Source organism: Anser brachyrhynchus (assembly GCF_964034855.1).
Source record: "Anser brachyrhynchus genome assembly, chromosome: 1".
NCBI classification, from domain to species: Eukaryota; Metazoa; Chordata; class Aves; order Anseriformes; family Anatidae; genus Anser; species Anser brachyrhynchus.
The window spans coordinates 109,343,862-109,370,909 of NC_137694.1; positions in this window are offsets into that span (position 1 = coordinate 109,343,862).

The window sequence follows — 27,048 nt, forward strand, 5'->3', positions numbered from 1 at the left end:
AAGAGGTTTACTGAAGACAGTGAGAAAAAATGGGTTGCTGAGAATGACTTTTTGCTGTCATTGCTGTGTGCTTCATCATTTAATTCATACATGCTTTCCTAAATCAGAAAGCTGGAGCTTTGGAAGTGCGAAACAGTAATACACCAGTAACATATATTTGAAATAGTTGCTCACTCCTGTGAAAATGTCATTAATGAAACTGGAAGATTTAAGCAGGTGATTGAATATATACAGCAGTTATAAGTAACTGTGACCTTCCACAGAACAGTTTGAATTAACAATCCCATTGTTTCAAAGCATTAGTAATTTTAATAACTTCTTCCAATTACTCTGAATTTTAAAGCTAGGACAATGAAACCTGTTTGTGCAGATAAGTTGTGGAATGTGAGTTAGAACTCTCTCTCACAGAAACAATACCCCGACTGTAGTCTTTTCTTGTCTGTGTTTCCATGCAAATATAGCCTATGGGTAAGCATCCAGTCTGCAAATGTGTACAGCTGTAAATTAATTGTATTACAAATGCATTTCAGCTACCTATATTTATCATGAAAATTATTGGAAAAGCATCCCAGGGAAGGTGCCTTGTTAGCTCCCATAATGGCTCGGGTTAATGCAGTGCTAGTTCATAATACACTGCTTGTCTGCCTCTTCCAGTCCCCTTTATGCAAAGGTTCTACGCCTCCCCCTGTATTTAAGAGGAGGATTTCAGGTCCTGCATTCTGAAATACGCTGCACTGTGGGTTGTGTGTCAAGCTTTATACCACGTAGGGTTTGTATAAAGAGACTGAACAATGTCAGTGTCAGAACAATATGGAAATGTGAAACAATGTCTGTACTTTCTAGAAACTTGAAGTGGCTTCTGGTGCTCACGATGATAAGGTCACAGAGGGATCGGCTCTTCTGCAGATTCTCGATAGACAGACCAAAGACTTCTGGTGAGGACAGCTGAAATGTGAGTGAGCATCCAGTCATGCAGACAGTCATGGTAATAACCAGCTGTGGAGCTGTTAAACTCCCAGGTAGGCTTTTCTGGAGTTTTATAAAGGGTGTCCCTCCACAACAAGGCAGGCTAATGGCCATTGCTGTTGCAAAATGGGCTATTGGTGATACCTGGAATATATACTAGGTTGCAGCAGTTCAGGACTAGAGACTCAAATCTCTGTGCCTAAGGCAGAGTAGAGCTGTGATGAATTAGAGGTTCAGGGAGTTATGATAACCTGTTGGGCACAACTGCTGTGCCTGAAGCAATTACAAGCCGTAAAAGAATGGCTTTCAAAAGTGATGCTGGAGGCCACTGATAATGCACACTCATAGCTAATCCTCTTTTTCCAACAACAAAAATATAACTTAAATTTGTATCTTTAAAAACTTGCTTTGTCACTGTTCAGTCTGGCCAAGTGCAACATTGTGCCTTACCTGAGACATGTTACCTCCAGAGGAATCCGGCACTTCCCTGTTGCACACAGTCATTGCTCTTTACAAGTAAATTATCGTCAAATGTCTGTATATTTCAGCACTGCAAAGGCATTTAAAAAAGTCAGTGGGAGAATAGATCTAAGTAAAAAAAAGGCTGGGGATCTCATTGCTAAAATTTTATTCACCTTTTATGTCATATGAAATAGTCATCAATAGAAAAATGTAAATGAGGGACAGTAATTCATGCTTTTCTCCTTCTCTGATTTCTATAATTTCAAGGGCAATGTTGGGAAGATCAAAGTACAGAGTAAAATTAGGAACTAAGCTCAAGAACACATCCAATTTATTCTGTAAGCACGATTTTAGACTAAAAAGCAAGAATTGTGTTACTGCTGCAGTGTGTGTGTGATTGCAGAATGAGGCTTCTGTTTGAGAGTACTGGGAGGAAGGTGGTTGTGCTTACTCTGTCCTGCTCTGGTCTTTGCTAATGGGGTTACTGCTGATGTTGAATGGAGTGAATGCTAGCAACAAGCTAATGTCAGCCTTGACTAAGGAAAACTTAGAGAATGTTTAGATGAGTTAGCGGTGTTCAAGTTAGTTGAGCCTGTTGAACACCATCCCCAGGTATTGAATGAGCTCATGGAATCCCAAAGGTGAGATGCAGCTGTTTTCAGGAATTACAAAGGACAAGTAAAAATACCAGATGACTAGGAAGGGAAAATATTTTGCCTTTTTTAAGCAGAAAAAAGTTGTGATAGTATGGATGTTTCTTAAACTTCCAGAAAAATACCAGAGTAAATCACAAAACTGAGCTGTAGCACTTAGAAGATAGTGAGAGGAATAACTCCGTGAAAGCTATGAAAACAAGAAAGAAAACCTAGTGTACACCAAATACACCAAGTTCATCTTTACTTTCACCATTTTTTCAAGACATTTCTGTGTAAACAAGTGTGGTCCATTTAAATCTCATGCAAGATCAAGTATGTAGAAACTCATACTTTCAGAAGGAATGTATCAAATGAAACTAATGATTGTTGGTTCTGTTTTTATGTTAATTAGTGATCTGGATGATGATGTAGAGACACTCACTACAGTTTCAGATGGTGCTGAGTGGAAGTAGAGTGATGTGGTACATTCTCAGTTTCTTTGTTGCAAGAATATTCTTGCTCTGAAGCTGAACTAGGCTGAAATGCTCTCATTGTTGCTGCATCTAAACCCCAGAAATGTATGATCACTGAAAAATATGAAATCACGAGCCTCAAATCAAGACTAATGTGTCTCTGGGGATGGAAAAAAAGGTGGAATAAATTGTTGTTGAAGAGATATAATATAATGTCCTGTAAGAAAAGTGCCCTACAAGATGCTTTGAAATAAGAGGATTCCATAGCTAGGTTCTCGTATAACTTCCAAAATAAACCTGGCAGACTTATACCAGAGCAAGGCTAGTTAGCCACTGAGGAGCAGTTACTGCATAGACTCTACCTGAATGCCCTGCTGACATGGAGAAATGAGAATGCAAATTATTTTACTACAGTATTTCTTCCATAAGTAAAAGAAGAGGAATTGCAGGAGACCTGGCCACTCTGGGTTCAACAGCTGCAGCCTTTGTCTGCTTCGGGAATGGTGGTAACGTATGTGGGACTGTGGCTCTAGCATGGCAGTGGTGGTGGTGCTCAGCTGCAGTTTGTTCCCCCCTTCATTCTGTTTCCAGGCTAAGTGCAGAGCTGCAGACTTACCCTGGGAACTTCTGAGGAAGGAAAGGTCCTGTCACAAGCCAGTGCCATCATACTAAATCCAATACAGTGGGTTTGTTTATCCTTGCGCCAAGCAGAGCTTGGAGTTGATAGCATGCTTTAAACTTGCCTTCCTGTCAGTCAAAGCCCAGTATGCTGTGGGCCAGTCCGTGCTTTGAATACTGCTTTAGGTGCAAATAATACCTCAATCTCATGACATAAGGCAGTGCATAACACAAATAGGAATGTCAGAACATGTACCTTTTCTCAAACTGTTCTTATGTTATTCCAAGTGACAAACAACATGAAGTCTTGCTCTAAATCATTATGGTGCGTTTCTTCTCTTCGTCTGCTGTTACATTAACACATTCTGTGTCACAACAGATCACTTTTCAGCGAGCATGATGAGCAGTAGAAACCACTCCTGTCAAATTGCCTTGAAATACGGGCCAGAACTAATATAATGAGGTACCTTGTTACTATGTCAGTGCAAAGACATTAATAATTATTTTAAATGGCAATATATCTCTACACTTTGTGGCCCTATGAATATATAGGTGTTTCTGGCTTCTATCAGGAAAAAAAATACCAAGGATTTTTACATTAAAGATGATTATACTTGTTCCTGCATCATTCTGCTTTTCAGACAAAACTAGAGGAATATTGGGTCTGATTGTCTTATTTACAGCAATTCCAGCAGAGAAACTGATCTGATCAGTTTTTGAGTTAGTGTAACTGATGGTCTTTTGTGTCTAATTCTGAAATGGGTTAAGGTAACATGCCAGGTTCTTGTGCACCATGTTTATATGAAAAAAAAAAAAAAGGAAAAGGAAAAGAGAAAGAGAAAGAGAGAAAGAGAAAGAGAGAAAGAGAGAGAGAAAGAGAGAGAAAGAGAGAGACAAAGAGAGAGACAAAGAGAAAGAGAGAGAGAAAGAGAGAGACAAAGAGAAAGAGAGAGAGAGAGACAAAGAGAGAGACAAAGAGAGAGACAAAGAGAGAGACAAAGAGAAAGAGAAAGAGAAAGAGAAAGAGAAAGAGAAAGAGAAAGAGAAAGAGAAAGAGAAAGAGAAAGAAGTGCATAGCTTTTTGTAAAGATAGTGTCAATTTAAAACATTTGATGCATTACTTTGAAAATGTATTAAATAGTGAGGGCTTTTGTCTGTCATTGGTCACCAAACTACTTTGTGTGAAATTTTCTGAATACAAGCAGTTACAATTGTTGTGGTGGAATGTGCTGTGACGTTTAATGCAAATGGAATAGCCACAAAAGTAACAGGTGCAGACTGCAGAATTTGTCTCTGCTGTAGCAATGCTCATATGTAATCCACTGCCTTAAGTTTAAACGAGGGGATAAGTGGGTTGCTAGGTTCTCTTGTTTAATTAGAGGTGTAGTTTGCCTGAAATACTCATTTCAAGCATGATATGTGGTGACTTTCTCTATTTTATTTCCGTTCATTTTGACTTATCAAATATTCTGTTCTAGACATACTTTGGAATATATAAGACAAATGGAAATAACTAGACAAAAACAGAGAATCAGAATATAAATAGCTATAATTCCGCAGATGAAATATTACTTGTAGCTGAGGGGAACTTGCATCAAATCTGCTCAGTTCATTAACAATATATAGTGCTTGAATAAACATCATAATATATAATTATAGGCGTTTGGGTTTCTGAGGTGCTTATGCATTTCCATGTCAAGTTTCAGTTTTGAATTTTGCTCAAATATTTCTACTTACTACAGGAAAATACTTGCTTATTAGACATCATTGTTTGAGAATACTGATGTGCAATAGAAAATTCAACTGTTACATGCACCCAAACAGTTTTAATTACCATATTCCAACTGACAACAATAAGAATCGCCAAACATAATGATGATATTATTTTATTCTTAACAAGCAGACTTGGAAGATAGTTTGCTGGAAACAAAAAAGATTCAATGATTTATTTAGCCTGACTTCTCTGCTTTTTTACTACAAAAAGGCCTGAAAGTTGTAGTCTGGAAGACTGTACTCTGCAGTAATGACTAGTATTGCTCCTTTATTTTCCATGCTGTCTGTGTTCATTACGGGTTGCTAGTGTTAAATATGACACTTACCAAGTTGTACCTGGAAATTTCACAAGGGTTTGTTTTATCCTTTTTATTTTCCTGGCTTTCAGTTGCCAAAGGTTCAAGTGTTTTGAAGTGGGAAATGAGGAAAAATGCTTCAGTTGCCTGGATCTGCCAGTCAACCTTTGAGTATTGCTTTGGATCCCACAGTCCATGCTGATTTTAACATCTTTGTGCAAGTACTTTCCTGCTTACCAGTGATCCTCCAATCTCTTCTGGTCTGTTGCATTCAGAAGACTATGAAATAGCTATTCTTAAATGAATAACAAGTTTTCTTACACTTCTTTAAGAAGTTTTAATAAATTTCAAGCATTTTGTATTGTTGTAGCTAAGTAAAAAGCTGAAAGCAACTGTTTGGAAAAAAACATTTTGTGTGCGTCTTTCGCTTAACAGGTGGTTGGGCGGGTTAAGTATCCAGACTGTTATGGTGACAGAGAAGGCGTAACAGGGTGCTTTCCTCCTCCTTCCTCTCCCCTTGTTTTATGCAACCTTTGGAAGGGCTCAGATCACAACTGGGGGAGTCAATGTGTGGTGCTGCTGACCCGGTTGTGTACCCTGCTACAGCACTTAATGAGCATCCTGGAAGAACAAAGAATTCAAGAAAGCATCCTAAAGGTGGTCTTCTATCATCCAGATCTCAGCATTAGCGATAATACGATCCCATGGGCTGTATATCTACACTGAAAAAACCACATTGCTTTTCTTTGAGTGCGTTGTCTCTGCTGGGAGATTATAATATCCTTTTTTAGCCTATATGTGAATCTTGGTTTTGATCTGAAAGACAAAGTCTCTGCTAGGTAGCAAATTCATATTGCTTTGCTCTTTAACTTTATGGGCTGTTCCCTGCTACTTCCAAACATGTTTTTCCCCAATGCCAGAGCAAAAAAGTCTGGGCATACATCTTGAGTTTTAAATTTTAACTAACTATTCTTTGAAGGAAAATTAATAACACTGGTCACTGAAGTAGAACTGACTTCGTATTTCTAATAGATAAAAATTTCCTCATACTGAGAAGTAAAGCAGGAAGGTTTGTTAACGGAATGCTTAGTCTGATTAACAAACCTGAGCAACATTTTTCCAAGTAGTGACAATGTTTTCTTTCATACAGATTAGTAAACAGATTACAGACCATCAAGGCTTCATGCATTTTTTATGTCTTCTTTCTCTTGATACCAGGTTCACTATGGAGATAAAGGACAATCAAGTGCAATTTACACCAAAAGAATTTCTAGTACTTCGGGATCCAACTTTTGTAGCTTCACATACAGGGAGAGTGTAGAAAACCTGTTGCCTCCTAATACAGCTGTTAGTGAAAACTCCAGAATGAAAAATTCTGAAGAGAATAATATAACTAAAGTAAGAAAATAAGAAGATAAAAAGCAGAGAGGGATGGGAAAAATGGGGTTTTAAAAGATCGAAAGAAAGAAGAAAAGGAAGTATGTAGCAGAGGGAGATGGTGAGGACTGGGTTGAGAAAGGACTGTGAAAAGAAAAATACCTAGTAGAAACTCTTAAAGTGGTTTAATATTTTTTGAAAAAGAAAGGAAATGTCTATTTTCTGTAACTGAAGATATTCTGTGATTTTGTTCAAGAAAATCATTACATTAAGAAGTTTTCTAACAAAGGTCAAGAATGAGATGATGAGGATGGCAGTCTTGTACCTTGTACCTAAATATGTATGAGAGTTTGTGTAGGAATTTTTAGGTTACACATTTCTTAATTGTTCTAATCCTGCAGGGAAGAGAAAACAAACAAACAAACAGACAAAATATCTCATGTTTACACCTCATAATTTTTTTTTTTTACACCTCAAAACGCCTAATAAAATTTGTTTTCAAATAAAAGAAAACATATTACTTGTTTTTGAAATCATTTCAAGAGTCAAAAGATTTGTAAACAGCTTTTTCTAAGGGGTAGTTGATAAATCCTCAAAAATAAATTGATCAGTTTATTTTTGTCTCCAGACAAGTTGCTACATGTACACAACGTAGTTGACTTCTGCTCCTCGGAAGCCATTCAATTGTGTACTTCAGGCTAAATTTTTGACCTTGCACCTGCATGACTGGAAGAGAAGAGAGGTCAGGAAAAATAGCAATGTCCTTTAAGGAGACGGCCAAAAAAAAAAAATAGAGGAAAAAAATATATATACACGTAAGCGTATATATGTTGATATGTATGTGTAAAAAGGAAGAATAGAGAAATGTGAGAGGTAATGCATGCTAGCCATTTTCTTACAGTAATTCAGATGTTCAGCTTCATTGTCACTCTAAAGGACACAAAGGGAATTTGTTACTGTATTACATAACTAATGGAAATAAAATTTAAGAACATTATGAGTATTAACTATTGGAACATCAAAGTAAGCACACCGTTTAGAAAAGGGCTTTGCAGAATTGTTTTTAAGGTGTGCTTTCTCCAGCTGCTTACTCCAGAATCCTTTTTTTGTTAGTTCTCTGGTCATCAATCTCTCAGCTTCCTCAGATTTTTACCTGGCAAAAAAGTCATGAACAGTCTTCTGGAGGCCATGCAAAGAAATTGATTATCACCTCGTACATTTTTAGTAGAATGGCAGTTTTAGACCTACAGGTTTTTCTCACAAAGCAATTTCAACACCACCCCTCAGAAGCATCTTCCATTTTTTCCTCTTTTGGAGCCGTCTTCTCAGTTTGTCTCTTGGATATAGTTGGAATATGTATAGCATTTATTAAAATGGCTGGTATTGAAGGAAGATAACACAGTGGCTTTTAAATTACATTACAGAGTTACTTTCTATGTTTAAAAAAAAAAAAAAAAGTAAAGAAAACCTGAAGTTGATACCAACCACATAGCACAGTCATATAATATACCATGAAATATGTCTTAATTTTTCCTTCTGCTAAAAATGAGGAAGGCTTGTTACTTTTTAAATTTTATTTTATTTTGTTGTAGTTGCATATAGAAGCTTTATTTTATCACTGCTTTTCTATATTGTTGAATCTATTCATGAAGATAGTGCACATTGATCCTTTGGTGGAAAAACTAACCTCTTTCATTAAGATAACACAAATTAGAGTACAGTGTTGATTAGCTGAATGTCATGGATGGTCACTGAATTTCAGATGGTTGTTTTCTGTACACTTAATAGACATAGTAACCTTTTTTTAGTTAAAACATAGACATAGTAACCTTTTTTTAAGTTAAAACAGAAGTTTGGACAAGAGAGTGGAGGGCACAGCTTTCCAATCTGGTTGCACAAGTCACTATGAAACACTGAGGCGTGTCCCCTGGAATGGATAGGCATTGTCTTAAAGAAATTGTAATCTCTTCTATTTAACAGCAGAAGCAGTATCCACTGTGTCTGTGAACACTCTTCTAATCTATTTTACAGGTTTAGCATTTCACCAATGTAATTAGAATATAGTGTGAATATGAGTCTAATGAGAATAGGACGACTTTGTAAAACATGGCCATTTAAAAAAAATATTAAATTCCAGTTTAATGTTATAAAGTGGAGGATTGCCAATGCCAATTAATACCATTGAGCTGATTCCTTGTTAGTTGGCCATGGCCAAATAATTAGTCATTGACTGGATGTGTAGTTTAATCTTTTCAGTTAATAAAGGACTGAACACTTTCTGGGAGGAGAAATCTGGAAATACTAATTGCTTCTAAAATCCTTTAGTACTCTGAAGTCAGATGTGTCTGTTAGGCTGAAAGAAGTCAGAAGCATTACTTGGAAAAATATTAAAGAACACTTTACATTTTTGTTTTACAGAGGTGTTATTTTGTCTTTAAGCTTTGTACTTGATTTAGTGATTTGTCTTTTTTTACAGAAGTAAGTTTCCAATTAAGATGAGATTTTGGAGTGCTTATACTTATGTTCTGAACTATATGTATTGTTTTCATGATGCTTATAGCTTGTACAGATATTAAAGGAAAACCTTCAAGCAAAAATAAGTTACAAGGGGCAGATAAGGAGCAGACCACCTTCTGAAGGCTGTTTTGACTTTGTGAGCAAGAGGCCCTGATAAAGTAGCAGGCCCCAGGCAAGGCTCCTGAAGGGAGCCAGGTGGTTGCCTAAAGGAACATTTTAAAGTCAGTGTTTTCTAACCAAGAATCTATTGCAGAAAGTGGGGTGCTCTGTGAATACAATGTGGTGTGTGACATCCATGTTGCTGAGGTGTACAGACTGTATGAAAAAAGTGAGAAAATGTTTAAACTTTATTGGACCTAGGTAGCGGTATCAATTCTAAAGTAGCATAGTTTGTCTTAAGAAGCATGTCAGATCACCAGTGCATAACCACTATGCCCGAGGGAGCTTTGGGGACCTTCTCAGGAGTAGGACCTTGAAAGACAAACAGTGCCCAGGTTACTCTTGGTGCACTAAGAGGGACTTCATGGCCCAGAGTGCTCCCCCTGGGACCTTCACTTGCACTTCCATGGGTGTGGGAGCCCCACTGCTTCTCAGCCCAGGCCCGTCAGCCCCCTGACCTACTGCCACTGTAGATGGGTCTGCCTGCAGCCCTGTCACAGCTGGGCCCGTTGCCTGCCTGTGGATCTTGTTGGTCCTGACTTGTGGTCTCCTGACAGGGGGAGCCCTGGAATCCCCCTTGGCCGCTGCCTTCCCCAGTACTTGAGATGACAAAAAAAAAAAAAATGTTATGGAAATCAATTAATAAAGAAAAGAGGGGGGGCCCTGCTGATAGTAGGAGTACAGTTGTCTACAGGGTGCAGAGGCTGTCCTAGAGATCCAAGCCCACCTGGAGAGAGCCCTCTTGGTCAACCCACAGGACTCTCGGTCAGATAATTTATATTCAAAAAGCTTCGTGTGGGGACCTGAAGCAAAGAATCATAGAATCATTAAGGTTGGAGAAGAGGGATCATCCTCCACCCTAAACTGAGAGCATTTGTACTTCAGTAGTTGTGTGTGGGTCTTAAGTTTTAAGAGTGATAATTGGTAACTTTGTAGTTGGGTATGATAGTGTGTACAGTGATGAATTGCAAATTAAAAATAGTTAGTTGTGTGTTTACACTACTTAAGTTTTGGTTATTGATTTATTAGTTTTGCTGTAATTTCATTTAAGTGATGAATATTGTGGTCATCTTAGTAGGTCTTCTCAAGCCTGCAGTCTAGAGAGGAAGAATCAGACCTTGAGGTAACATTCTTAGGGCTCCTGAGGAGATGTATTTGAAGCTGGGTATTACAGTATAGCATAGGGAAGGTTGTCAGCTATCAGATTTCTTTCCAACTTCCATTTGTATTTGAGTGCTTCCTGAAGGGAGGAAAAAGTGGAATTTCTTTACTTCATATCAAGTTTTTTTTCACGTTGATTTGATTTGAATCCAGGGGAAGGATTTAAATGTCACTCTGAATGTTGTATCCTTAGTATAAAAATAATACCTCTCATACGAAGACAATTTGCTAGTTGTAGAGAGATTTTGACCTTCAGGATCTTGTAGACTTCTTGAACTCCTATTGTATTCCTTTGCCTTCTCTGCCTGCCTAAAGCATTTTGTGCTAAGATTTCAAGATCCTCTGAGGCATCGTACTTGAATGTTTTGCTCTGTGCATGTCTTCAATAGTTTGACATGCAAGCAATAGTAGTTTGATATCAAGGAGTTTGAGTAGTGTTTCTTTTCCCTCGAAAAGAGGGTGCTCAAATTTTCAACTTAGTACACATTGTCATGGTATTTAATAGATGAAAGAATAAGCATGTGTCCTGTATGTGTTCATACTAGACTGTTATTTAGTGATGTGGTGATTGTTGTGAATGTCAAATTATCCCTACAAAATATTTAAACTTGTTGCTTAAATTTACATACATTTGAAGAAAAAATCGTGCACAATACGCTTGCATTAACTTTATAAATTTAATTTTTACCAGGAACTTTTCAAGTCTTTTTTTCAGTGGGTATTTTATATATATATATGTATATATATATATATATATTTTTTTTTTTTTTCACAGTAACGCTTGTGGCAAATGACAGTATGATCAGTGTTCATTCAGATAAACTCTTACAAGAATTTACTCCAGATCTTACAGAATTTTTAGTGGTTTGATTTTTTTGATTATCACTGTTTGTGGTTGTCAAATAATGACAGGTGTAAGAAAAAAAAAAAAAAAGTAAATTTCTTAATGGCCTGGAAGTTGTGTTGCTGAGCTGAACATATATGGTATTTATACGTTTAAATTAAGAAAAATGTTAGAGCATTTTTTACCACTGCAAGAATGATATCAAAAGATAAATTGCAATTGTTTTCCTTTTATTCTCTGCATAATCTAATTTTATAACTAACTTCTCTCATGGTTTGTCCACACTAATGGTGTTTGTTGAATTCTTGAAGATTTTGATTAAGCCTGTTATTAATTCTCAATCATGAAGTAAGAACAAGACATATAAGAAGGAATAGTAAAATATTGTTTTAAAATAGTCTATACATAATCTTCCTCAGTTGTTTAATGATTGCTCAATATTGTTTTCTCTGTTGTTTACACAATACATAAGAAATGAAGGAAAATTAATATGTTGCTTTCAACACTAGCAAAACTACTGGTTTTTGTGGATTGTAATAGCCATTGAAAGCAATTTCTGAGTTTGCTGTCTATACCCTCCAGGTACAGTTGTTTAATGTTGCTTGTATATGTAATTCCTGTATGCAGATATTTAAGGTTTGTATTACATCTTTCAGAACATATTTTAATCTTTGACACTTTTCTTCATTTGTCTTGTTTCATTTTGAGTACTGCAATATTGTAGGAGGTGTGGATAAAAGAGAAAAAGGGTAAAAATTATGAAATGTTTGGTTATGTAGGTAGCGTTGTTCTTAGAAATGTTGACTTAGGTGTGTGTTTTATTTTAGGAAATAAATATTTAAGTAGACTTATGCTCAGCAAAGTATTTAAAGATGATAATAACACTTTCACTAGTGCATGAATTATAAACCCTCTCTATGCTAGTTTTTTAACGTAGACTAACTAGTTAGTAGAGTAACAAAAAGGAGGTAGTGCATTTTATTTAGAGTTCTATCCGTATTTTGAACAAAAAGGAAAAGTAAATAAAACAGGAAAGTTCTAATGTTTTCTTGTTAACTTTAAAGTACTTGTGCATTAAATCTTATTTCTCTCTATTGATTCTCACTTCGCTTACATTCTCTGGGTAACAAATTTTCTTTGTTAAGACATTGAAGGGTGTTCTTCCAAGATCTGTATAATAAATCATTTAAAAATGGCAACAGCAGTCACTGTATTTTACTGTTTCGGCTTTCTGACAACGTCAATTGCCCAAAATTAAAGCATAAAATGAAACACAGTGCTGACAGCATGTTTTTATAAGGAACTCATCAATCAGTTCATATATTTTTGAGCCCTTTATGCTGAAAAAACAACAGTATGATGTACAGAAGCCTCACTGAAATCCAAATGAAAACAAGTGCAGTTGAGAAATATGTATGATCAACTTGGAGAAGAGACTAACCAAGACGTAAGATGGAGCACCTCCTCATATTCAACATTAAGGTTCAGAAAGACCCAAACAGGCAAAACTGGAAGCCACTTCTTGGCCTCTGTCTTTAAGATACCTCTTTAGTGTATTTGTGACGCCTGTGCATTTGTGTAGAGAGGGTAGTAATCCCTGCAAGCAAGGTAATATCCTTTCCAAAGAAATCCTTGTGGATTTCTAGGGATAACCTGAAAGCTAGAAATACTGCTTTGGTAGTGGCTCTATGGCAAGACTGGTTCACCAAGTGTTATATCACAGGTAACGACTGGTCAATGTGAACAGAAAGTGCCACATGTGGTTGACAGCTGCAGCCCTAACCCAGTATTGATCGGCTTCAGAGTGAAAGGGTTCTGCACCAACATCAGGTGTTTGAGGTTGTTTCAGACAGATGCCCTGCTCCTCACATCACCCCAGGCAGCGTGGCGGTCACTTTTGTTTTTGAAGCTTTTGACTTTTTTTTGAAGCTTTGACTAGAAGGCTATACCACTTAATTTACAAGTATAATTACAGGTGTTACTGCAGATCTTATTAGTTCGTTCCCTTTCTATATCACATAAATGTTAACTTCCTATAATTCTTTACAGTTGTGGTCCACCATGATATTCCCTTGTTAGGATCTCATTTCTTTTGATTGAATTACTGAGGTTTTAAAATTTCTGTCATTTACCTTAGTATTTTGTTCTTTTTGCCTTAAATGGTTGTCACAGGCTTCTGTGTCCTACCCATTGAATTAGTTACTCTGGTCTTCTCTAATAGTGTTCTTACTTGTTTACTTAGTATAGGTTTATTCTTTGTATTACTTTACTTCTGTCTGCATTTTGATGTGTTTCAGCACCTATGTGAGATCTAGTTTTCCTTATTGGACTCCTCATGCATCTCAAGCGTGTTCACAACTGCAGAAAGGAAGGGCAGTGCCCCTTCTAGAATCATTCTTCGCTCACTCTTTTCTCAGGTGCCTGGGACTCCTGCAGTGAACGCAACTAGTATGTGTTAAAACTTACTCCTTTCATTCTCCTTCAATTATGCCCCTTCTCCAAATGTCAGATTGGCAGAATCCAGGTGCCTGAGAACTTAGTGCAGCTTTTTGGGAAGATGTTTCACCAGCTGTCCTGTCTGTCAGTCAAATCTGACTGAGCAGCTAGAGATTTGGTGACATTAGGCCAGTTTGCAAGTGGCAATAATAAAATTAGCCAGAAGTAGTAGAAGGAATAAAAGAAGAATAAAAGAAAAATGCCTTAAAGGACTGGAAGAAAGTACGGGATAAGCCTACTAATTACTGATTTGTTTTTACTGTGTTTGTGCGCATTATTTCAGGAAAGAAAAGGTGAGATTTCTTGTGCAGTATATTGTGTATGAGAAGTGAATACTCTTCTGTCTTATGTTTGTGGTGCTATTCAGTATGCCAGTACATTTGTGATTTAGATAAAAGTTTCTTTGAGATGAGGTGATGCAATTTTGATCCTAGAGAGGAAGCTAGTGCTTAAGTATATGGAAATTATAGCAATCAAAATTACTGAGTCTTTGGAATAAGCAAGTAGAATCAAGGCTAAAATCTATTTTAACAGGAGTTGCATATATAGTGTAGAGATTTCCCGTCACATATAATTCTTCTAGATGAAGAAACATAATATATTGTTTTAATATTTTCCTCTGTAACCAACACGATGCACTATTAATGCCAAAGTCAGTGCTGTAGAATATTTTCCCTGGCTTAAAATAGCAAAGGTGTTAGATGCTTCATGAATACCAAATACTATCTTTGTTTGATAGATCAGTATTTAATCAAATCACTGAAGATGATCTGTTTTTCTTCAGTGCGGATAAAGGTAATTGCACTGTTTTCTAAATCTGAGTTATGGAGAAATGATGAGATAGTGGCATGAAATTATTATTTGTGTGTGTGTGACTTGTGAGGAATGTGCAGAGTGCATCTCAGAAAACTGTATTGGTCTTAATTTGGAAATAACCGTAGGAGCAGTATCACCATTCTGTCATTCTGTGATGGTTTGCCCCCATCAAAAAAAAAAAAAAAGCAAAGTTGTTAATTGTTCATTTTAAATTGTCTAACCTTAATTTCTTGCCATGGGCTCTTGTTAGGCTTTTTCTTTGGTAATCTGGAATCCTTTGTCTGAAGTCCATCTTCTTCCTGCAGAGGTGCTTCTTTGTTGTTAGGTCTCAGTTATGATTCTGAAGAATGTGACAGTTGATTATGCCCTACCTGTGACGTTAAATTACTTTATTTTTCTTACTATTCTTACATCTGTATCTAAGTTCTCCCATTCTTTTTTTTTATTATTTTTTATTTGTTTATTTTTTTAATAACTACAGCATCTCACTGTGAACTCTCTTACAAGTCCATTTGGGTCACCAGCAACAGGATTTTCTGGAATATGGTCCTAATTCTTTAACATTTCCTCTCATTCACTGTTTCTGGCATAGTGTAACTTAGAAGACTTTATTTCAAACAGTTTCACTATGAAAACAAACAAAATTCTTCTGATTATCACCACTAAACAAGCCATTTTGTGTTTCCCACAAGTTTTATCACAGGTTTTTCCTTTAATTTTCTTCTAGAGCTTTGAACCTTAGAGATGTCACTGAATTAAAAGTGTGACATTGGTGAACTAGTCCCATATTTTGCACCATGGTGAAGAGGTACAAAACAGGGATTTTGGTTTGTTCATAGTGGCTGGAGGCTATGTGCTTAATTACCTTGGGGATTAAAAACGAGAATGTAGCATGTGTACTGTGGCCAGTCCTACTGAGATAGCTGAAACTTCTGTGAAGAGTTCTTTTACTTCTGCTTCTCCAAGACTATGAATATTGGTAGTGGAGAAGAGTTTACTGTGGATGTGGATTTCTTGGTTAGACCTCCAATTTCTTTAACATGGATGTTCGTCACTTCCCAGGTTTGTCAAATAGTACATAAAGTAATAAATATAAATGAAAGCATGATTTGGACAGGTGAAGTACAGAAATACCAATGTCTGATATTAAGTCTTTGAAAACCTTAGTTAGGAAACTGACATATAAAGATCCATCTATTCTGAGATACATTTTTTAAAGAGAAAAACATCCAAACGACCATCAAATGGCTGACAGTCATCTGCTTCATTTCCTTTGTTTCTCAGGCTGCTTTAAAGTTGCTGCTCACCTGAGTGGCTGTGGGGAGTCTGTGTGGGGCGGGGAGGAACACAGTTGCTTCAAATTCACTGCACTCTTTCCCCTGTGAAATAGCTTTAAAAAATAACTTTTAAGAACGCTAAAACACGAGCTCCTCTGGGAACATCCAAGCACATAACGTTGATGTGAATTTGAAATTTCCATCACCATTATGACTGGGAATAAATGACAAGGGAAGTGAAATTTTCAATTCAGTACATCAAGTTAAGCAGAAAAATACCTTCTAAAGGTACTTGGTTGCACATTAGTGGAATAAAAGTGGAGTATGTGGAGGATGTGTGTGTGTGTGTGTTTCATTTCCCTTACTCTTTTTTTTGCCATAGCTTGATATACTGATGTAGACATTTAGTGGAGGAGGGTAGTGTATGGACATTATACTGTCATCATCCGGTGTGCGTAGATCTAGCCGAGCTTTTGGTTAACTCTAGCTAATTTTATTCCATAACTGTGATCAAAACTACCAAGAAAATAAATTAGCCATCTCAGCTTTTAAGATATTATTTCTGGAATCATCCAAAAATCTCACACTTGCCTAGAGACACGATGATAATAACATAAATGTGACAGTATGACAGATGTGCTGGAGTGAATTAATCCTACACTAATTTATGGGTAGTCTCTCATGTATTCGTATTGTGAGCTGAACTGAGTGACACATGGAATGTATGACTGACAGTGTAAACAAACTTTGACAGCAGCAGCTTTAGTCCTGCTGTGGTTTGCCTCTTTAGCCTCATTGTTTGACTTTGGGTAATCGGATCTGCTCTGTTGAATCTCAAGTCCATCCTCAGAGGTAAAATTGCTTAAAACTCAGACTAATATAATGTGATGTTTCAGTAAGCTTTATGGCTACCAACACTACTGCTACCTGGCGATACTCAAATCAGCTGAGTGTGTTGAGCTAAATATGCAGGCACAGGACTGGGGTTGTGGCCTGTGCTCGCTGAGGCAGGAAACTCCTAGCTGGGTGATGGGGAGGGCTCTGCTGGTAAGTGGCCACATAGCTGGGAGACGCCTGCTGGTGAGCTCCGAATTACGGAAGACCTCTTAAGTTTTACCTGTGAGGTTTTGTACAACTATCCGCTGATGGTATAATTGTAATAGGTCAGATTGCTTTCCTGATTTCCTTTCTACTATTCCTGTTGTTCCCCTTGTATTAGTATCCCATTCCCAACTAAGTCAGTGGCAGTGCTCCCTTTGCTTTAACTCAGTATTGGTATATTATGGTGAAATTTGTTTTGGTGTAAGATCTTCAAAACTAAGAGTCATAATTCTAGTTTTGCAATGAGTCCCGAACAAAGTTCGTATTGTCAAGTGAGATGCAGGATATGACTGGCTGAGCTCAGAGGGTGGTGGTCAGCAGCGCAGAGTCTGGCTGGAGACCTGTGACTGGCAGTGTTCCCCAGGGGTCAGTGCTGGGTCTGGTCCTGTTCAACATCTTCATTGATGACCTTGATGAGGGAATAGTGTCTGCCCTCAGCAAGTACGCCGATGACACAAAGCTGGGAGGAGTGGCTGACACGCCAGAAGGCTGTGCTGCCATTCAGCGAGACCTGAACAGGCTGGAGAGATGGGCAGCAAGAAACCAAATGAGGTTTAATAAGAGCAAGTGTAGAGTCCTGCACCTGGGAAGGAGCAACCAGGTGTATCAGTACAGGCTGGGGGACGACCTGCTGGAGAGGAGCTCTGAGGAGAAGGACCTGGGGGTCCTGGTGGACGACAGGTTGACCATGAGCCAGCAGTGTGCCCTCGTGGCCAAGAGGGCCAATGGGATCCTGGCATGCATTAAAAGGTGTGTGGCCAGCAGGTCAAGGGAGGTGATCCTCCCCCTCTACTCTGCCCTGGTCAGGCCTCACCTGGAGCACTGTGTCCAGTTCTGGGCTCCCCGGTACAAAAAAGACAGGGATCTCCTGGAAAGAGTCCAGCGGAGGGCCACAAAGATGATACGGGGCCTGGAGCATCTTCCCTATGAGGAAAGGCTGAGAGACCTGGGTTTGTTCAGCCTGGAGAAAAGAAGACTGAGAGGGGATCTTATCAATGTTTATAAACACCTGAGGTGTGAGAGACAGAGGGATTTGGCCAACCTCTTTTCAGTGGTTTGTGGGGATAGGACAAGGGGTAATGGCCACAAGATAGAGCACAGGAAGTTCTGCACCAACATGCGAAAGAACTTCTTCACGGTGAGGGTGACGGAGCACTGGAACAGGCTGCCCAGGGAGGTTGTGGAGTCTCCTTCTCTGGAGATATTCAAGGCCTGTCTGGATGCCTACCTGGGCAGCCTACTCTAAGGAACCTGCTTTGGCAGGGGGGTTGGACCCAATGATCTCTCGAGGTCCCTTCCAACCCCTACAATTCTGTGATTCTGTGATATCCTTCACTTACTAGAAACATCTGTCCAACATTTTAAAAAGATTTAAAAAAAAATAATTCAAGACTTTTTGTAGGAGTTCATATCTCGAGTGTTGATCCCAGTTCTGAGCTCCCACTACAAGAAAGAGATGGAGCTGTTTGAGAGAGCTCAGTGAAGGCCTGTGTATAGTGACTGCAAAAATCTGACCAAAGAATAATGCTATTGTCTGCTTTATGTTACAACCCAACTGAATGTGGTTGTCTGATCATGTAGCAGAAAGAACCAGACGTGGTAGATATTTATACCAGATGTAAACTAATGGTGAATATGATTTGTGCTTTGTATTCCTGACAGTCAAAATGTGTTCCTGCTGGTTCAACAGTTGTTGTGGTTTGGCCAAGGACATGACGAGAAGCCCACATTCTTCTGAGTGGCTCTGCCAGTAGGTTAGCTAGGCTTGCTGTGAACAAAATGAGATCTGACATTTCATTGTGCTAAGTAAAAATTGTGAAGTTCTTCTTAAAACAAAAGGATTCTTCAGTTTTAGAAATCTCTAATTTTATTGTACAGAAACTTTTCTTCCCTGGTTAGGCTGAGAAATATTTATGCTAGTTTTCTAATCCTTAGTATTCTGATTGTAGTTACTACAACATGGTAACTTCCTTAGATTTTAATTTTCAATCTTGTTACATGAGCATTACACTGCACTAATATTTGTTGTGGTTGTCTATATTCACCTTGATTTCAAGTCTCTCTTTGTACAATTATATGGTAAAGCATCACTGAGTTCTGTGTCTCCTCTGTTATTCCCTTGGAATTCGGAACTCTTAGACAAACTAGTACAGGGAGAACAAAGCAAACATCTGTTCTCCTTGTGTTTTTGTAAACAGCAAGCAAGGTTATTTTTTGTTGTTGTTTGTTTTTCCTTTCTGTCCCAGGATAGAAAGAATAGAATGTGTCCTTATCTCCAATATGCACTAATGATGGGCAATACATACAATTATTGCTGGAGACTGTTTATTGTTAGTATCTCACTTCCATATGCTTCAGAAAACAATTATGGAAGAAAATCTGCAATTAGAAGCCATGAAGTCCCTCTCACCTGACTGTATAATTACAGTAATGAAAAAACAGAACATTGCAGTTTGTCCAATTATAAACTCACATAGTTTCCAATTATAAACTCACATACATTAACTGTACATTTATTTCATTGCGTGTGTATATTCATAATATTAAATTTTTTTTATTCTATCAAGAAATGCATTTTTAAGTCTCAGTATAAAACAACTCCAAGCCTGTACTATGGTTGGCTCTTAATGATTTATTAATCTTTCCTTAAGCAATTTCAGATGATGCTAAACTAAAGGGAATGCTTTAGTAATATTCAAACTCTGCAGGACACTACTACAGAATGTAATGTGTTTGCAAGCACTAATACCTCATACATACAAGGTAAGAAAGCAAGGAAGCTAGCATAGCAGCTTACCTGTGTTATAAGATCCAGATTCTTGGTTGTGTGATTTAAACAAGCACATTTGCTGATGAGGAAAGTGGAGGCATATGCCATGAGAGCCAAATTCCCTTCTCCTCTGTTAGAAAGAAGGGAGTTTTAGCACTCAACAGAAAAAATATTCAGCATTTAGTAAGAAAGGTTGAAAAGAAATGTCATTTTCAAGCATATTAAGGGAATTATAAAACTAATTAAGTATGAAATTAAAATAATTGAAAATAAATCAATATTGACACCTGCCACTCTTCTAAATTTACTTTGTTGTATCTAGCAATTACAAGGACTAGAGGCAGGATATAACGGTTATGTCTGTTTCACAGCATTGCTTGGGTGCACTTTGACTGGAAAACTAGCACAGCAGTCTTGAATGCCCTGTCAACTCATTCATCAGTCAGAGCACGTTTTGATTCCCTGTGCTTAAATTTTATTCAGTATTTCCATTTTGCAAAGAATTGTTTAATTACACTGTTTTAAAGTTGCTATGTCTCTATTTTCCAGTTGCAATCTTGCTGACCTGCAGTGGAATAAAAATGTAGAAATGACATTCACATCATTTAATTGGTATCATTAACAATTTTTTCCACCATTAAGGAAAAAGCAGTAGCTGTTTTTGAGAGTACAATGCTCCTGGGAACAGAGGAATCAATGTTTAATTGAGATTGTAGTACCGTGTCTAGGCAGGAACAGGCAAAATTTCCTGCCACCTGACTACCAACAGCTTATTTTGAAAGAAAAAGCAAGGACCCTTTTCTTTTTAGGTGTATTGGAAGAGCTGATGTAGAATTTCATCTCACAGAAGCATAAATATGAGACTTGTCAGAAAAGTCAAAACATGAGTTAAACTAATCCATGGTGAAGGTGGATGTGAACCAAACTCTTCTGGGGACTAGCCAGAGCATGAATCTTCTCTTGTGCCTGAGGAAAACCTTGTGGATGACTGCAGTGCTTCAAAATCAAGTGACAGACCTTGACTGATTGCCCAGAGTAAAAACACTAGGTGTTTGGGAAGGCTCTTGGTTCTGAAATGACCCATGCAAATTTGAAACCATCTGTTTTTATAATGCCAATATACATTCTGTTGGAGTAAGGAATAATAAGCAAAGGTATCAGCTGGTATTAACTTTAGAATTACTTTGAATGTGATTTTTTTAATGGCTTGGGACTCCTTCTGGTGGTGTGCATACTAATTTAAATGACATTTCAGCAAGAGATGTGCCAAACAAACTGAGGCTTGCATGCTGTAGAACTTTCCTCTATAAAGGTCATTGTTTAATGTGATAGATAAAAGGTGTCTGAAGGACATATATGTTCAGATAATGAGACACTGGAGATAGTTTTTAGATACTTTCTTAAAGAGCTGGATCATATTATCAGTGCTAATCAAGTTGGTTCAAACACTTCATGTGTGCTGGGTAATGTGATACCCATTACACAGAAAAAAAAAATGAGTAAATGAGAAGTGGCTTATCTAACTTATTGACAAGTGTGGGGTTGTGTTCAGAATGGAGCTCAAAATTAGTAATTCCCCACTTCTACTCTGCCCCTCCAGCCTCATGTTCTGCCTATTAGCTTGAACTTATTCCTTTGTAATAGTCATACGGTAGATTTTTTTCATTTGCCTAAACATATGAATCTAGTCTATGCTGATTGCATTCCAGCTAACATGCTTTGATCAAACTGTTTTTTCCATACATGTTTCCATTCTCTTCTGTTTGAAAATATCACAAATGGCACCAGATCCTTTTGCTTAAGCTACTTACTTTTACACTTTTCTTAGAAATTGTCTGTAGTTTTACTTGGGTATATCCTACTGATCACAGCCTCAACACAATCATTTAGCCTGGAAGAAGCCCATGGAGTTCATCTGGTCATGCATTATGCTCGACACAGGCTTAACTTCAAAGTTTGAGCAAGTTGTTTTGTACTTTGTCAAAATTTCAAAGTCTTCAAGATTTTCAAAGACACTCCACAGCCTCTTTGGGCAGCTTCCAGTGCCTGAAGTTTTTCCCCTTGCATTGGGAATTTCACTTGCTTTAGTTTCATAGGATCATAGAATGGTTTGGGTTGGAAGGGACCTTAAAGACCATTTAGTTCCGACCCCCCTGCCATGGGCAGGGACACCTCCCACCAGACCAGGTTGCTCAAAGCCGCATCCAGCCTGGTCTCGAACACTTCCAGGAATGGGGTATCCACAGCTTCTCGACAACCTGTGCCAGTGCCTCACCACCCCTACAGTGAAAAATTTCTTCCGAATATCTAATCCAAATCTGTTCTTTTTTGGTTTAAAGCCATTACCCCTTGTCCTATCACTACACTCCCTGGTAAAGAGTCCATTCCTATCTTTCTTAAAAGTCCCCCTTACATATTGAAAGCTGCAATAAGGTCTCCCTGGAACTTTGTTCAGGCTGAACTCTCTGCCTGCTTTATAGGGGAGATGCTCTAGCCTATCTGTCAGAGATGATAGTGGCCTCAAAGTGTCAAAGACTCCTCAGCACCTTTAGGTATATTTTCTCTGGTCCAGGGCCTTGTGTATGATGAGTTTACTGAAGTAGTTTGTAACTTGATTCTTTTCTACAATGCATAGTACCCAGCTCCCCTAATTTTTGCTACCAGGGACCTGGGAGACCTGAGAATGGACCCTGCTAATAATGACCAAGACATTGGGTATCTCAACCTTTACCATGTTCTTTACCAGTTAGGTTACTGGCATCATGCAGCTGCAGATCAACACGATGTTCATTTTTTTTGGTGCTGATGTGCTTCCAGAAGCTCTTATTTTTGTTTACGGCACTAATTTCACATCATCTTCAATAGCTTCAATGTGAGCTCCACTTTGTCTTCCTGATGCTATCCTGGCATGCCCAGATGACGCTTCTGTGTTCTTCCCAAGTAGTGGGTTCCTTTTTCCACTTTCTGGAGAGTGCTTTTATTGTGTGTATTTGAGCTTGGTCAGGAATTCACTCTAGGCAAGCAGTATCTGCTTGTTTTCCTGTACATAAGAAGGGACTATTCTTGTACTTGAAAAGGCTGCCCTTGGAGGTCAAAATGCTGTTGTTGGCTCACTTGCCCTTCAGGACAGCCTGTCATGGGATCTCTCTGAATCTGTTCACTGCTTGAAGACTGGGATCTTTGTTTTGCTACTTGTCTTCCTTTTTCATCTTTAAACTCCACCATCTCATGTTCTCACAGGCGAGCCTGCCATTAACCATCAATTGCATCACCATAGAGTGCTTTCTTATTTATGAGTAGCAGATCCAGCATCTCCTCTAGTCACCTTGTCCCGTAGCTGCATCAAGAAATTATCACCAGCGTGTCCCAGTAATGTTGATTGTTGGTGCCATGCAACATTACTTTTCCAGAAGATGCTGGGATGTTAAAATTTCTCATGAGAAGGCCTACAACTGTGAATCTTTCAATTTTATTGATTTTTTTTTTCCTTTTTCTTCTGGACTTGAGTTGTCTATAACAAACATCCGTGAACATACCATCTTTTTAGTTTTCCCTCCAACCTTGACCCATAAATTCTTGGCCAGCCTTTTCTCTGCCAACTACAGGTGATTATAGTTGAGAGTTTTGTTTTGTTTTATTATTTATTTATTTATTTATTTTGAAAAAAGCACAATATGCCCCCCACGACCTTTCTCAAAAGTCTGTACCTATCCATTGCAGCACTTGCTGCTTGTGAGCAATTCTGCTGTCTTTAGTGATCACAGTTACATTTAGCTGCAACTATTCATTAACTTCTAATTCCTCATATGTACACACTGGACTTTTTTTTAGATTTCTGTGTTTTATTTTTTTTTTTTCTGTATTACTTTGTCACAGTGCCTCTAGATCAGTGTCTTGAACCCCTGCTTTCAACAGACTTCAAAAGAATGCAGCAGACTAATGGGAAGAGAGGTGATGGGGAAAAATATTTCTATTTAATATAGAAATTACAAATTATGAGCAGAATGACAAGGCCATGCATACCCTGAAGAAAAGGAAGCTTAGCCTCCTCTATGGAGGCTTGCAGTGTTAAAGATGGTTGATCATTGCTGTGAAGAGAGAAACTGAGATTTATCTAATGTATTTTATGACATTTACACTTGATTAGCCATTATTTTCCTTTCATAATAATGATCAAAAAATGGTAAGATTCAGGGTTTAGGATAGGTTGTTTGTCTTGTGTACTCAGAATGCCCATTTCTCTCTGACTGCATGCAGAGCTTCTAGCAGTGTGCAGAGTAGCTAGCTCAGACATATGAGGGTTTACATGTCAGTGTCCAGAGTTTAGAGGTGTCATCATCCTTGGTGCTTTTCGTAAATACTTAACTTCTCAAATGAGTGGTAATGCAAAAGTTAATTTATTTTTTTTTTTCTTCTCAGTTTTTGCATTGAGTGGTAAATTCAAATTTCTACCGCTGCGGTTGTGCTGAGATATTACACCAGGACAAGCAAATAATTCCCAAAATACATCTTAAAACCTTAGTATTTTTAGAATGGTTTAATGATTTATTTTTAAGGTTCCCTTTTCTGCATTTTGAAGATTCAAAGTTGGTGACATTGCTGTACCTAAAGCATATGCTGAACAGACAGCTGCATGGTTAAATATATGCAGTCTAAACATTTGATTTTGATTAGCAAATTGGGAACCATAATTGCTTATTCTTACTCTGCATAATAATCTCTGATATGCTAGGTTCTACCTGATAACTGTTAGTGTATGAAGTTTTTTGTCCACCTTTCTTGTACTTATTTAGAAATTTTTGGTAAGCAAGTTAAACAAACAAACAAACAAACAAAAACAGCTATGATTTTGTGCCATAATCTTATATATGTTGATTAAAATCAGAAATGACCTGAAAGGAAGTAAAACCTGATGTCATATTCTGAGTCCTTCTCCATCTTCCACAATGCTTTTAAGAAAGCAAAGAGGGCTATGTTTATTATGTTAACACATCTAGACATAAATATCTGAATGACCTGATAGTTTGAATATTGTTAATAATCAGTGACCATATTTGGTTTAAAAGGACCTCTTTTGAATAATTGAGAAACAAATTACTTCTAATCTAGCCACACATTTTTTTTTCTGTGTGAATCCTCACAAGTTTTTAATAATTTTCTTGTTTAATATTTTCCATAGTTGGTCTTGTTATGCAATAAACATTTAGGAACTCCATTTTTTTTCAACCTTTTTGTAAGGAGAAGGGTATTTCTTTTAATTCCATCCAAATGCTGCCTGTACAAATGTCAAAGGTCAGGAGTTACTGAGCTGACAAATCAAAGAGAATTCCATGTGACTGTATCTGAAAAGAGCCTTTTGAAATGGGAATGAAATGAATTTCTGGATATTACATACCACTCAGTAGTAACAAAAATTCACAGTGGAATATGTCACTGAGCAGCAAAACTGGGTGTTTTTGTAGAGATACAGCCACATTTTTTTCCCTAGATGTCATCAGCTGCGTGTATTCCTAAGGCAGGCCAATGTCCATTTCAACATGGAATTAAACAAGCTCTGATTTTTTCAGAGCACCGAACCCAGTCTGTATACCAGGACACTCAACTAATCAGAATGGTATCTTTAAATGCGTGTGTGAAATACGCATTGCATGCCTTAAGTCCTCCTAGTAAGTCTGTTGTTGATGTAGGTAAAAGAGCAGATTTGTCTCAATTTTTCCTATATTTTTACAGGCTAAGGAAAATTCAGAAGGAATAATATACTTCAATTTATAGGACTACGCAACAAGGAATCATGGAGAACACAGTTTCTTGTGATTAAAAGAGACTAAGTTTATTACTTAATTAGCAGCAACAATCTCTATGCTTGCCCAACATATTATGACATTTGTAATGATTCTAACTTATGGTTATGATAATGTTTTGTATTTTTTTCTTTGAAAATAATTTTGATTTCAGACTGAAAGACATTTAGTATTTTACTGTACTGAGAAACAGCTTATTTTAGTAGTTTCAAAATGTGATGTACTCTTTTAGTTCCATTTAAACTTGCTTAAGCAACAAATAATTTCATATTCTCTTTCTTATAATTTATATGAACTGGTACAAGTGTAAATGAACCAAAAGCAGATTTGCAAAATTATACAAATCTGTGCTTTTTTTCTTCCTCCTGTAAATACCCAGGATGACTGAGCAGTGCCTTGACAGAGAACAATGTGCTGAGGAAGAATCATCATGTGGTCTGCCTTTGCAAAAATGTAAAAGGCTTTCATCTTTGTGCTTCTTTGCATCATGCTTCACATGCTTATGGTGTTCCAGGAGACAGTCGGTGCACTAGCAGCTTGTGTGAATATTTGAAATGCTTTGCAAGAAGGGTACGTGAAAATTGAGAGTTAAGCAAAATAGATAGACGTGCAAATAGGCTGGGTAACATGAATTGCTTGCTTTTATCAAATGAGTTGAATTTGTAAGAATTTATGTACAGGCTAAAGAGAAGCTACTAAATTTGCATTGTAAAGTAGTGTTGCATTTCATTGCTTTTGCAAAGCCTAAAACTATGCTGCATATTCTTCAGCACCCTCTTCTGGTCTTGTCTGAAGTAAAAGTTAAGCAAGCAGATGCAAAACAAACAAACAGTGTGGTATTTTTCTTCCCACATTTCAATTATGAATTCATTAAAGTTTCTGCTTATACCACTATGGAGTTCTCTGCCTGTGTCTTTTCAGTGCCCATAAAGTGTGGCTCTGTCAAGACAGCTTAAGTTATGTCCTACAGGAGCCTGCTTCTCTTGCTCCTGGATGTTAAGCAAGAACATGCTTAGCCACATACCACAGTTCTCTCTAGGTCTCTAATTCTTCTGTATAAGGTTAGGAAGCAGAGAGCAGTTATGCTGCAAATGCAAGCGGTCTGAGCTGTACATCAAAAAGAAGGGAAAGAGGACTATAGCAAGGGTAGAAGGGACCTTACTTCTGTTGGAAAGGCTATTCCTAGAAAATGAAGCACAGGGAAGTTAGGAGAAGCTCTAGAAAAGCCAAGCTGTTCCATCTCACTTCTTCTGTTAAGGTTCTTCTGGGTCACCTTGCTCATCTTTGATGAAGGGTAATTTTCACTTTTACAAACAGCTAAACAATCTATCCCTACAGTCTGTGGTGCTGGTTATGAAAAGCCTTCTAATAGATAACCAATACTCTGAACAAAGCTGTGAATACAGTAGAAAAAGTATGCTCAGCTGAATATGAGCAGTAATTAGTCATCAACAGAGGTTTCTGTAGTGCTGCAAAGGTTTTAGAAAGTCAGAAGATGGCTGGCTG